This window comes from Leucoraja erinacea, chromosome 9 (genome assembly GCF_028641065.1).
Source record: "Leucoraja erinacea ecotype New England chromosome 9, Leri_hhj_1, whole genome shotgun sequence".
Lineage (NCBI taxonomy): Eukaryota > Metazoa > Chordata > Chondrichthyes > Rajiformes > Rajidae > Leucoraja > Leucoraja erinaceus.
Window position 1 is genome coordinate 34,300,455 of NC_073385.1, and position 12,327 is coordinate 34,312,781.

Genomic DNA, 12,327 nt, shown 5'->3' on the forward strand with positions numbered 1-12,327 from the left:
CCTTTGCGATGTGTGTGTGTGTGTGTGTGTGTGTGTGTGTGTGTGTGTGTGTGTGTGTGTGTGTGTGTGTGTGTGTGTGTGTGTGTGTGTGTGTGTGTGTGTGTGTGTGTGTGTGTGTGTGTGTGTGTGTGTGTGTGTGTGTGTGTGTGTGTGTGCACACGCAGACGGTCGATCCAGCTCGCGGTTTCACTGCTGACAGTTGTTCCAGCTCAAGGTTTTACAGGTGAGTGCCAGAAGACAGTCGCTGAAAGGTCGCGTCAGTGGGACAGGTCCTTAACCCTTCTCCCTACACAACCTCCCTTGCCTCTATTCAGCAGCCCCAACAATCCTTCCAGGTGAGACACGTGCACCTCCTCTAATCTCACCTACTGAGTTAGGTGCTCCCAATGTGGTCTCCAGCTCACCGACGAGACCAAGAGTAGACTTGGCAACCATTTTGTCAATCACTTGCGCTCAGTCCGCGAAGGCCTACTGGATCTCCCAGTTGCTAACTATTTTAACTTCCATTCCCCTTCCCATACTGACCTTTCTGTCCAGGGTTTCCTCCACTGCCATTTCCTCCATTTCCTCCATGAGGCCATGTGCAATTGGAGGAAGAACACCTCATAATCTGATGGGGTAGTTTACAACCTTACAATATGAACATTAAATTCTCCATGCTTCGTCCTACCTATCCTCTCTCCCAATTTTCTCCCCTCCCCTCCCACAATCAGCCTGAAGAAGTGTGCCTACCCGAAACATCACATATCCATGCCTGCCAGAGATTCAGCCTGACGCGATGATTTACTCCTCCAGCACTTTGTGTCCGTTAGAGTTGAGTAACGTCGAGTCTAATTGCTATTGGTTACAACAAATGGAACAATGAAATTCTTACTTGCAGCAGCATAACAGGCCTGTAAATACAATAAACATAGTTAATATGTAAGAAAATAATAATAATAATAATAATAACCCCTGTACTAGTCTATTAAAATAATAATATGTTGATATTATCAACTGAGCATTAAACATTTTGCATTGGCCCCTGTGTTCATTGAATTTTGAAATAAGTGGAAGATTTGATTGACAACTTCACCTCATTTAGAAATTCATTTGACTTTTGTATCTACTTCTAATGTTAAATACCTGGCAAGATTAACACCTATTTTTGCAATTTCTGTTTTAATTATGAATAACTGAATTGGGTCCAAGCTCACAATACATTGTCTCATTGAATATAGCCCAGCAAAGCCAGTAACTAATGCTTCGGAAATGTCTCCTGAACAAATTTCCTTGATGATAACGCTTCCTAGTTTCCCTTTGGGACCCATCAGCATATAGATTCTGGAGACAGTGGAACATGTATAACAAAGCATCTGTTCCATAGCTCCAGGCACAGGCATTTACAACCCAGCTTGTCTTTATGTGCAGCCATTCCTTCAGCGAGGGTACAGTTCATCTGAAAGTTCTCAATGTGATTGCTAATGCATCCAGCTTCTCTCACCTACAGTGCAGTAGAGTTTGCCAGCATTAAACAAAAAAGAATAATTTGGAATGGATTGCACCTGCTTTGCAGACAGGGAGTTGCAGGTACGCCAGATACTAGGAAATAATGTATTTTATCGTTTAATGTGAATAAAGTTGAACGTGTTTGTAAATGCTGATGGGTTACAGCTACTAATTTATCCCAACTTAGTTACTTCTGGCTGTTGTATGACCATTAGTTCTCATGAAATCCAAGGTGAATTAGCCGATTGGATTCAACATTTGTTTGGAGGAAGGAATAAAAGGTAATTGTGTGGGAAGGAACTGCAGATGCTGGTTTAAACCGAAAATAGACACAAGAAGCTGAAGTAAGTCAATGGGCCAGACTGTATCTCTGAAGAAAAGGGGATGCTGTCTGACCCGCTCAGTAACTCCAGCTTTTTGTGTATATCTTCAGTAATTGTGAAGGGTTGTTTTCTGATTGGACACCTTTGACCATAGGAGTGCTGCAGGGGTTGGTGCTGGGCCCCCTACATTAATGATTCGGATGATAATGGAGTTAACATTGTGATGAATTTGCAGATGACAACAAAATTGGTGATATAATGAACAGTGAGGAAGGATACTTACAACAATATCTAAATCAGTCGGGAAATGGATCAAGGAATGTCAAATGGAATTTAACTCTGACAAGTGTGAGATGTTGCACCTTTTTTTGTCAAGGCAGGACAGGACTTACACGTTAAATGGATGAGGCCAAGAAAGTGTTGTAGAATCCGGAAATAGAGGTGCACGGTTCACTGAGAGTGTTGAGTCAGGTGGACAGGATGGTGAAGAGGGCATTTGGCACACCTGCCTACATTCGTACAAAGATCGGGACATCATGCTGTAGCTGTACAAATTGTTGGGGGGGAGGGGGGGGGGGGAAGGGTGGATAGCGCTCCTTTGGGTTAGAGGTCAATAAAACCAGGGTGGGGTTAGAGGCCCTGCTGGTGTTGGGTTAGAGGCCATTTCCTGAGTTAGAGGCCCAAAAATTTGTCGTAGTTGGCAGCTGCAGCTGCTGGCAAAAGTCACAAATTCAGATTTGGGTTAAAAGCCCTACCCAGAATTGGTATCCGATTGACGGGACACTCAAAAAGGTGAGTTTCAAAACGGCGAACCTCCAGGCAGCTTAAGAGAGGAGCCTGAGAGTATTAAAGATAAGGGGAAAAGAAAATCCTCCACAGGAAAACTGGCATCAATAAGTTTTAAGCGTGAAGATCCAATGGTTGGCACTGGTTACGAGGGGGATGATGATGATTATTTAGAAGATTGGGAAAGTGTTAAAATTTAGCAATACTCTTATGATCCCCATGCCTCAGATGCACATTGTGGAGCTTGTGAACGGAATAGACAATCAGATTCCATGGCACAGACTTCCTTAAACCCAACCGCTCCATTAATGACAGCTAGTCCAAAAGTTCCCAGTACCAGAAGCCAGACTAGAAAGCGAATTCAATTAGTTAAGGACAAAGAAGATAGAGAGAAGATACTAAAACAAGGGTATTCTTGCAAATGTAAATTGAGACAAGTTGGACGAGCAGTTAGGAAAATAATCATTTAGGAGGTACCGTGATCCCCCTGGTGAAGGGGGAGATACATCTGGGGGTGAGACAACAAATGAAGAAGCCGAGATAGATCTTGATATGTCAAGTCAAGTCAAGTTTATTTGTCACATACACATACGAGATGTGCAGTGAAATGAAAGTGGCAATGCTCGCGGACTTTTGTGCAAAAGACAAACAACAAAACAACAAAACAACCAAACAAATTATAAACACAATCATAACACACATATTCTTTTACATAATAAATAATGGAAGGAAAAACGTTCAGTAGAGTTAGTCCCTGGTGAGAAAGGCGTTTACAGTCCGAATGGCCTCTGGGAAGAAACTCCTTCTCAACCTCTCCGTTCTCACTGCATGGCAACGGAGGCGTTTGCCTGACTGTAGCAGCTGGAACAATCCGTTGCAGGGGTGGAAGGGGTCTCCCATGATTTTATTTGCTCTGGAGTTGCACCTCCTGTTGTATAGTTCCTGCAGGGGGGCGAGTGAAGTTCCCATAGTGCGTTCAGCCGAACGCACTACTCTCTGCAGAGCCTTCTTGTCCTTGGCAGAGCAATTCCCAAACCAGATGGTAATGTTCCCGGACAAGATGCTTTCCACCGCCGCTGCGTAGAAGCACTGGAGGATCCTCAGAGACACTCTGAATTTCCTCAATTGCCTGAGGTGGTAAAGGCGCTGCCTTGCCTTACTCACGAATGCTGAGGCGTGTGATGCCCATGTCATATCCTTGGAGATGTGGGCTCCCAGATATTTAAAACAGTTCACCCTAGCCACAGGATCCCCATTTATCCTCAATGGAGTGTACGTCCTCGGATGATGTGCCCTCCTAAAGTCCATAATCAGCTCCTTCGTTTTTTTGATGTTCAAGAGGAGGCTGTTATCCTGGCACCAGAGTGCTAGATCAGCCACCTCCTCCCGGTAGGCCTTCTCATCGTTGTCTGAGATCAGGCCCACCACCACAGTGTCATCAGCAAACTTAATTATTGAATTGGAGCTGAACCTAGCCACACAGTCATGTGTGTACAGGGAGTACAATAGGGGGCTGAGGACGCAACCCTGGGGCGATCCTGTGCTCAGGGTGAGGGACTCCGATGTATTCCCTCCCATCTTGACTACCTGGGGCCTGGCGGTGAGAAAGTCCAGGACCCAGGCACACAGGGAGGTGTTGAACCCCAATTCCATTAGCTTCCCGGCCAGTCTGATGGGGACTATCGTGTTGAAGGCTGAACTGTAGTCTATGAACAACATCCTCACATAGCCCCCCTTCTGGCTGTCCAGATGGGAGAGAGCGCTGTGCAAGACCAGGGAGACCGCATCGTCCGTGGAAGAAAGTATTAAAACTAAACAAACAACCGTTAGACAGTTCCCTGTAAGGGAAATGCCTAATCCTTCTTTTGATCCGGCCAATGCAGTGATTGCAAATAATCCCCGTGCAATAAGAGTCTATTCCCCATGGAAGCCTAATGAGATGATGGCTATTTTAAGTCAACTACCCGACCGTAGAAAACCACCCGCTTTCTTTGTGGATCACTTAAGAACTACAATGCGCGTTTACCACGCAGATGCCCAAGATGTATGGGCAGTGATTCAGCAAATAATTACCCCGTGAGCAAACCAGTCTCCTAATGACTTTTGGACATCTGTCACATGTAGTTCTAGCAAATACTAGACGAAGTGGGACACATTGGGTCCCATGTTCACACGGGAGGGCTGGTCCCCCAATGCAATATTCCACCTCTCCACCAATTCCAATATTGGTGACCAGTGGGGGTGGGGGGGATAGGCTTTCTCGAGTGCTAGTATGGGTGTTGTGGGCTGAAGGGACTGGTTTCCAGAGGGCTAGTATGGACATTGTGGGCAGTTGACTCACGGCTATTCTTTAAAATTCCATTTCAAGCAGGGAGCAAGGCCACCGAATTCAAGTGCAGTTTCCGACAGGTCCCACTTAGTCTAGTATGAAGTTGCATGAAACTGCACGAATTTGGCGGCCTTGCACTCTGCTTGAGTGGTAGGAAACTGCACTTGGATTGGTGACCTTGCACCCTGCTTGGAGTGGTAGGAAACTGCACTTAAGTTTGGTGGCCCTGCACCCTGCTTGAAGTGGTGGGAAACTATCATTTCAAGCAGGGTGAAAGGCCAATAAATTCAAGTGCAGTTTCATACCACTTCAAACAGGGTGCAAGTCCACCAAATTCAAGTGCAGTTTCATACCACTTCAAGCAGGGTGCAGGTTTGCCAAACGCATTGCAGTTTCCCACCACTTCAAGCAGGGTGCAGGGCTACCAAATTTAAGTGCAGTTTCACCAAAGCAGGGTTCAAGGCCACCAAGTTCAAATGCAGTTTAATGCTACTTCAAGCAGGGTGCAAGGCCACCAAATTCAAGTGCAGTTTCATGCCATCTCAAGCAGGGTGCAATGTCACCAAATTCAAATGCAGTTTCATGCCATTTCAAGCAGGGTGCAAGGCCACCAAATTCAAGTGCAGGTTCCTGTCACTTCAAGCAGGGTGCAGGGCCACCAAATTCAAGTGCAGTTTTCATGCCATGTCAAGCAGGGTGCAAGGCCACCATATTCAAGTGCAGGTTCCTGTCACTTCAAGCAGGGTGCAGGGCCACCAAATTCAAGTGCAGTTTCATACCACTTCAAGCAGGGTGCAAATCCATCAAATTTAAGTGCAGTTTCATACCACTTGAAGTAGGGTGCAAGGCCACCAAATTCAATTGCAGTTTCATACCTATTCAATCTGGGTGCAAGGCCACCAAATTCAAATGCAGTTTCATACCAATTCAAGCTGGGTGCAAGGCCACCAAATTCAAATGCAGTTTCATACCATTTCAAGCAGGGTGAAACCGCCATAAAACCGCCACACATAAAGCACCACAAAGCACCACACTCACAGTTCAGTAGACATTCAGTGTGCTCAGTTGATTCACAGCTCAGACAGATAGTCGTGACCTCTCCCTGCCCCATCTTGCAGAGACTGAGCCACGCCCACACTTTCGGGTTTTATAGTCAAACCAACCACATTTTCATTTTAAAACCTCATTAAGGGCACTCACAGGTCATAAAACCACACTCACAGTTTAGTAGACATGTCTTCAGTGTTCAGTTGATTCACAGCTCAGACAGAGAGCTGTGACCTCTCGCTCCCCCATCTTACAGCGACTGAGACTCCTCCACATTTCCGGGTTTTATAGTCCGTCCCCCTCCCACAGGAAGGGGTGTGGCCTTCATGGCGTGATTGACAGGAGAGAGAATCTCAACATATTTTGAACATTAATAAGTCTTTTATTTTTCATCGATGGGGAAAAATCCTCTTGTCCTGTGCAGCAGAGGGGAACTCTGAGTAAGATGGCCAAAAACCACAGTCATAAGTGCTAGCATTTTTTCTAAAATCAATATGGAGTGCAAACAGGAAGTGGTCAGGATTTGAGTTTTAATTACATAGATAATAGTGGACCATAGTGCAATGGAAGAGGCAAACCAAACCAATCGAATTATCCAGAATACTAGATGTAAGACCAAAAAGGGGCGAGGGAGAGGATGAAGTTTTAGAGCGATTCTCTGAATTATATATGGATCAATCGGGTCTTAAATTATCGAAATGGAGTAAATTCCGCACAATATTATGCCATCTTATTGAGTTGCCTTCTCACCAATGTAGCAGAGTCCATTAAGACTAATAACATGGACTGGGCAGAAAATAGTTCCAGTCAAATGGCTAGGGCAGTAAGATATTACTGGAGGGACATAAAGAATGTTAGCCCGCCTGTAGGGTAGCCCGCCTGCAGTAAAACAAAAAACGGAATATATGATTAGAAAACAAGTGCCATGATTCGACCCTGAACCATGGATCCCCAGTGTACCAGCAAACTATGGACTGGGAGAAATTAGAGTCCTGGAATAACTAGACGGATATTATAGAGAAATATCTGACTTAGAGCTAGTCCTCCAAAGACCAAGTTTGTGGATATGTCAGTCATCAGGTGTTGTAAATAGCTCGTTTTAAGCTCCCCCCAGTCTAATTTCAGTCAATACAATACCGAATTAAGCACTTGAGCAACTAAACTTTATTTTGGATAACACAACACAAATTCCCTATCCTATAGCTAGCCACTGTGGGTTTGATCCTTGTATCTGCTTGGCCAAGCCCTTCTCACCATTTGCAAGCAGAAACACTCGGAAAGGTCACGCAGTCCCAAGCATTCTTCCTGAAGATTGACCAAGGACCTCGTAGGGGCTGCCTTTTATAGGTCCACGAACCTTGAGGGGCCGAACCACATGGGGGTGGTCTCTTTTTAAACCAATTAAACATATTGATAATGACAGTACATAAATGACAGTTCCCTAATCCAATAATATAATCTTATATACATTGTATTCAAAAGAAGCTTCTTGAAGGAAGCAAACTCAAATGAATAGTGCAACATGTACCCTGGGATTCAAACAGTTCCTCCAAGGCTCAACATTTCAACCAATCGGCCATGAACAGAGTAACTGTCTCGCAACAATATAAATACTATGTACACTCAGTTTGCTTTGACCCAATCAGTTCTATGCATTTTCCACCTCATTGTACGACTTCTCCTGATGTCCCATTCTTTCTCTGCAGCACCTATCTGGGCCACAGACATGATGGCACCATTCAGCAGCTTGTCTCAGTTCTGCAGAGGCACATTTAACTTGACCAAAATGGCCTAGCAGCACATAAGCCCTTACTCAATTTTAATGCCCAGCTATACAAAGAGTATCATTAAGTTGGAAAGTGTGAAGAAGAGATTCATCAGGATGTTATTGGGGTAGCAGGCTTGAGTTAAAGATTAAAGTTGGATAGGATTTTATTCCTTGGAGCTTAGAAGGCTGAGGGGTGATCTTATAGAGGTGTATAAAATAATGTGCGGAATAGATAGGGAGAATGCACACAGTCTTTTATCCAGGATAGGGGTATCAAAAACAAGACACACTATGCTTAAGGTTAGAGGGGCAAGATTTAATACAAACATAAGTGGCGACTTTTTCACTCAGAGGGTGGTGGAGATATGGAACAAGTTGCAAGAGGAGGTAGTTGAGGCAGATGCTATCACAACATTTAAAAGGCACTTTTGGACAGATACATGGAATGCAAAGGTTTAGAGGGACATGGGCCAAACATGGGCAAATGGGACCAGCATAAATGGGGCATATTCGTCGCCAGGGGCGAGTTGGGCTCAATGGCCTATTTCCTTCAGGTAGAATTCTATGACTATGATCTGTGGATCTGTGGCCTACAACATCCTGAAGCCGCGGCCTCCAATGGGAAAGCACCGATTCGGGACCTCCAAGCCACGGAGTGTGTTTGACCGTCCCGATGTTGGAGTTTCAACCATCCGGACGAGAGGGCCTATACCTCTGGTCATCCGTAATGGTGACTACGGAGTTTTATGGCCCCAACCCACGGGTGAATAATGGAAGAGGACTGACTGCCTTCCACCACAGTGAAGAATGCTGTGGTGGATGTTTGTGTTTAATTTTATTGTGTACTAGACTAAGTGGGACCTGTTGGAGGAGGGCAGTTCCCCTAACACAATATTCCACCTCTCCACCAATTCCATTATTGCTGGCCAGTGGGGGGTGCGGGTGCTTTCTGGAGCGCTAGTATGTTTTTTTGTGGGCTGAATGGATTCTTGGGCTGGCAGCTTAGTCACTCAGGCCTGGTTGACTGGCAGTTCAGTCACTCAGGCCTGGTGGGCTGACAGCTCAGTCACTCAGGACTGGTGGGCTGGCAGCTCAGTCACTCAGGCCCGGTGGGCTGGCAGCTCAGTCACTCAGGCCTGGTGGGCTGACAGCTCAGTCACTCAGGCCTGGTGGGCTGGCAGCTCAGTCACTCAGGCCTGGTGGGCTGGCAGCTTAGTCACTCAGGCCTGGTGGGCTGGCAGTTCAGTCACTCAGGCCTGGTGGGCTGGCAGCTCAGTCACTTAGGCCCGGTGGGCTGGCAGCTCAGTCACTCAGGCCTGGTGGGCTGGCAGCTCAGAAACTGCCAGAACTTCTGTCCAAAACAGGTGAGAGACTCTGTGAGAGAGAAGGGGGAGAGGGTGGGGAATCAATTTTGGACATTTTTAATCTTTCTCTACATATCACAGCAATGAAGGAGGAAAGTCAATCCTGGCCTGGATATCACATAGAACAAATGAAGGAAGGGAGAAAAATACTGAGGTGAGGTTTAATACTTGCAGGGGGAATGCTTACTGATGGGCCAAATGGACACCTGGGCAAGTACAGGCCTGATGAGTTGAAGAGGCGCTTTATAAAAAAAAAATCTGAGTGAAATTTCAGTGAAAGGCATTTTTTCTGGACTTTTCCTGCCCTAATACAGGCTTTGGGCAAACAAGACTGGTTTCTCGGCTAATAGGGACCTTGTGGGCTGAAATTAGTGGTTTCAGGCAGGCCAAACAACTAATTTAATTTCCAATTGCACTGCAGTTTCAAGCACAGGGCAGGCCAAATAGCTCATTGCATTTTCACTTCACTTCCATTGCCATTGCAGTTTCAAGCACTGGGCAGGCCAAGCCAACCAGCTGATTGCATTTTCACTTCACTGCCATTGCCATTGCACTTTCAAGCACAGGGCAGGCTCAAGCCAAACAGCCGATTGCATTTTCACTTAATTTCCATTGCCATTGCAGTTTCAAGCACAGGGCAGGCCAAACAACTAATTTCATTTTCATTAAGAGCTAACAAATCATTTAAGTACATTGCATACTCACAGTGTTCTGTAGTTTCCCAGCTCAGACAGAGAGTCGTGACCTCTCCCTCGCCATCTTGCAGACAAACTGAGCCACGCCCACACTTCCAGGTTTTATAATCCCTCCCCCTCCCACCGGAAGGGCGTGGCCTTCATGGCAGTGATTGACAGGAGAGAGAATCTCAAGTTTATTTAAACACTAATAAGCCTTTTATTTTTAATCGATGGGTAAAATCCTCAGGGCCTGCGCAGCGGACTCTGAGTAAGATGGCCAAAAAAATCACAGCTAGTTATATGTGGTTGCTTTTCATCTAAAATCATAGCAGAGTGCAAACACAAAGTGGTCAAGATGAGACTTTTAATTATATAGATTGTGTGTTCTTTTTTGATTGTACCACTGCTGGCAAATTAATTTCACTGCACTTATATGTGCTTGTGATGAATGAATAAAACTAATTGATTGGTTGATTGATTGAATTGGTCTTCTCTTTCTATCGTGTTTACATTCAATCCAGTAAGCCTCATTTTTTTTGTAGAACCAGCAATGATAGGCTGTAACATTTTCTCCTCCAGGAAGGTATGTTATGAGGCCTGCACCAGGTTTACAAGAAGTTCCCTGCACCAAATATTCTGTCATAATTGAGATCTAACTGGCCTTAAAACTTGCACTTCAATCTGCTGATGCTGCTGTGCTTAACCCTGGTCCCTGTGCACATATGTATCGTGTGCATGTCGTACCTAACCTGAATTTGTGGAAGCAAGCAGCACATCCACATGGAACCCAATTGTGCTTGAATATGTAGAGCTACACAGATATAATTAATGATAGATATAGATATGCCATTTATTGTCACTATACATGTACAGTGAATGTAATGTATGTATGTAATATATTGGAAACGTATAGATAAAGGGGTGTTGGTTGAACTGGCGACTTCTGGTTTTTGTTTGACACTAATATTAGCAGCAAGCACACCAGCCATTCAGCCCAATTTGCCCATGCTGCGGAAAATACTGCATCTATGCTAGTCCCACCTGCCCACATTCCACCCAACTCCTTGTAACCCTTTTCTATCCAAGTACAGTACCTGTGCAAACGTCTTTTAAATGTTATTATAGTACCTGCCTCAACTACTTTCTCTGGCAGGTATTCTTTTTGTTCTCATTAATTTATTGAATGTTTTTTGTTCATTAAGTTACGTATGTTTACTGTGCTTACATAGAAACATAGAAACATAGAAACATAGAAAATAGGTGCAGTAGTAGGCCATTCGGCCCTTCGAGCCTGCACTGCCATTCAACATGATCATGGCTGATCATCCAACTCGGTATCCTGTACCTGCCTTCCCTCCATACCCCCTGATCCCTTTAGCCACAAGGGCCACATCTAACTCCCTCTTAAATATAGCCAATGAACTGGCCTCAACTACCTTCTGTGGCAGAGAGTTCTAGAGACTCACCACTCTCTGTGTGAAAAATGTTTTTCTCATCTCGGTCCTAAAGGATTTCCCCTTAATCCTTAAACTGTGACCCCTTGTCCTGGACTTCCCCAACACCGGAAACAATCTTCCTGCATCTAGCCTGTCCAACCCGGTTATGCTGCTGAAAGTAAAAATGTCATAGTTCCATTCTTATCACATATGACAATTAAACACGCTCTTGATTCTCTCTTGAATCTTGTGTAGAATGGATAAGAATGTACTTGGAATTAAGTTATTGAAGAAATAGGTTTTCATATGATTGTTTAGGAAACTTTAATCGATGAAGTAAAATGTTAATTTCCTAAATTGATTATCTTTCTGTGAGCTTTCAATAAATTAATAGCAATGGAAATCCACGGAGCCTGCACTTAAGCAGATCAGAAACCCACGCAGATGAGCAGACACTGTGAGACGGTTGTCTCCTGCATAAGTGCTCACATTAAAACCAGTAACAATTTTGAGCGTGACTCCTGCTAAACGCACAGAACATAATGCATTCTGTCTGCTCCGACCTCTCACTTTCAGCCAAATGCTGCCAACCAGTCAGCAGATTGCACTGAGGGCTCTGTCCCTGAATGTGGAAAATGTTATCAGTGTTGAATAAGCTCCATTTGAATGGACAGGAAGAATTTTGCCCGAGGAAGACAAAAGTCTCGGGAGAAAACACAAATAGAACATGAAATGATGTTGATTGTGAAGGAGGTACTTTCAAAGTATTTGGAGGACTACAGTCATTCAGGGCACCATTCACTAATGCCAATGGAAAGGTGCCTGGCCGAGTGTAAAATAATGTGCAACCCGATTAACGTTATGTAAAGTGCAATGTGCGTCTGGAAGGATACGAACAAAAAGGGCTTAAGCAGATGGAGGAAAAGGTAAAATTCTGTTGACAACCAGTTAAAGAGCTAACAGGTAAATTTATTCATAGAACATAGAACAGTATAGCACATGCTGCCAGGCATAGTATAGCCCTTCAGCCCATAATGTCTGTGCCAAACATGATGCCAAATGACATCAAACTCATCTGCCTGCACATGATCCATATCCCATCATTCCTT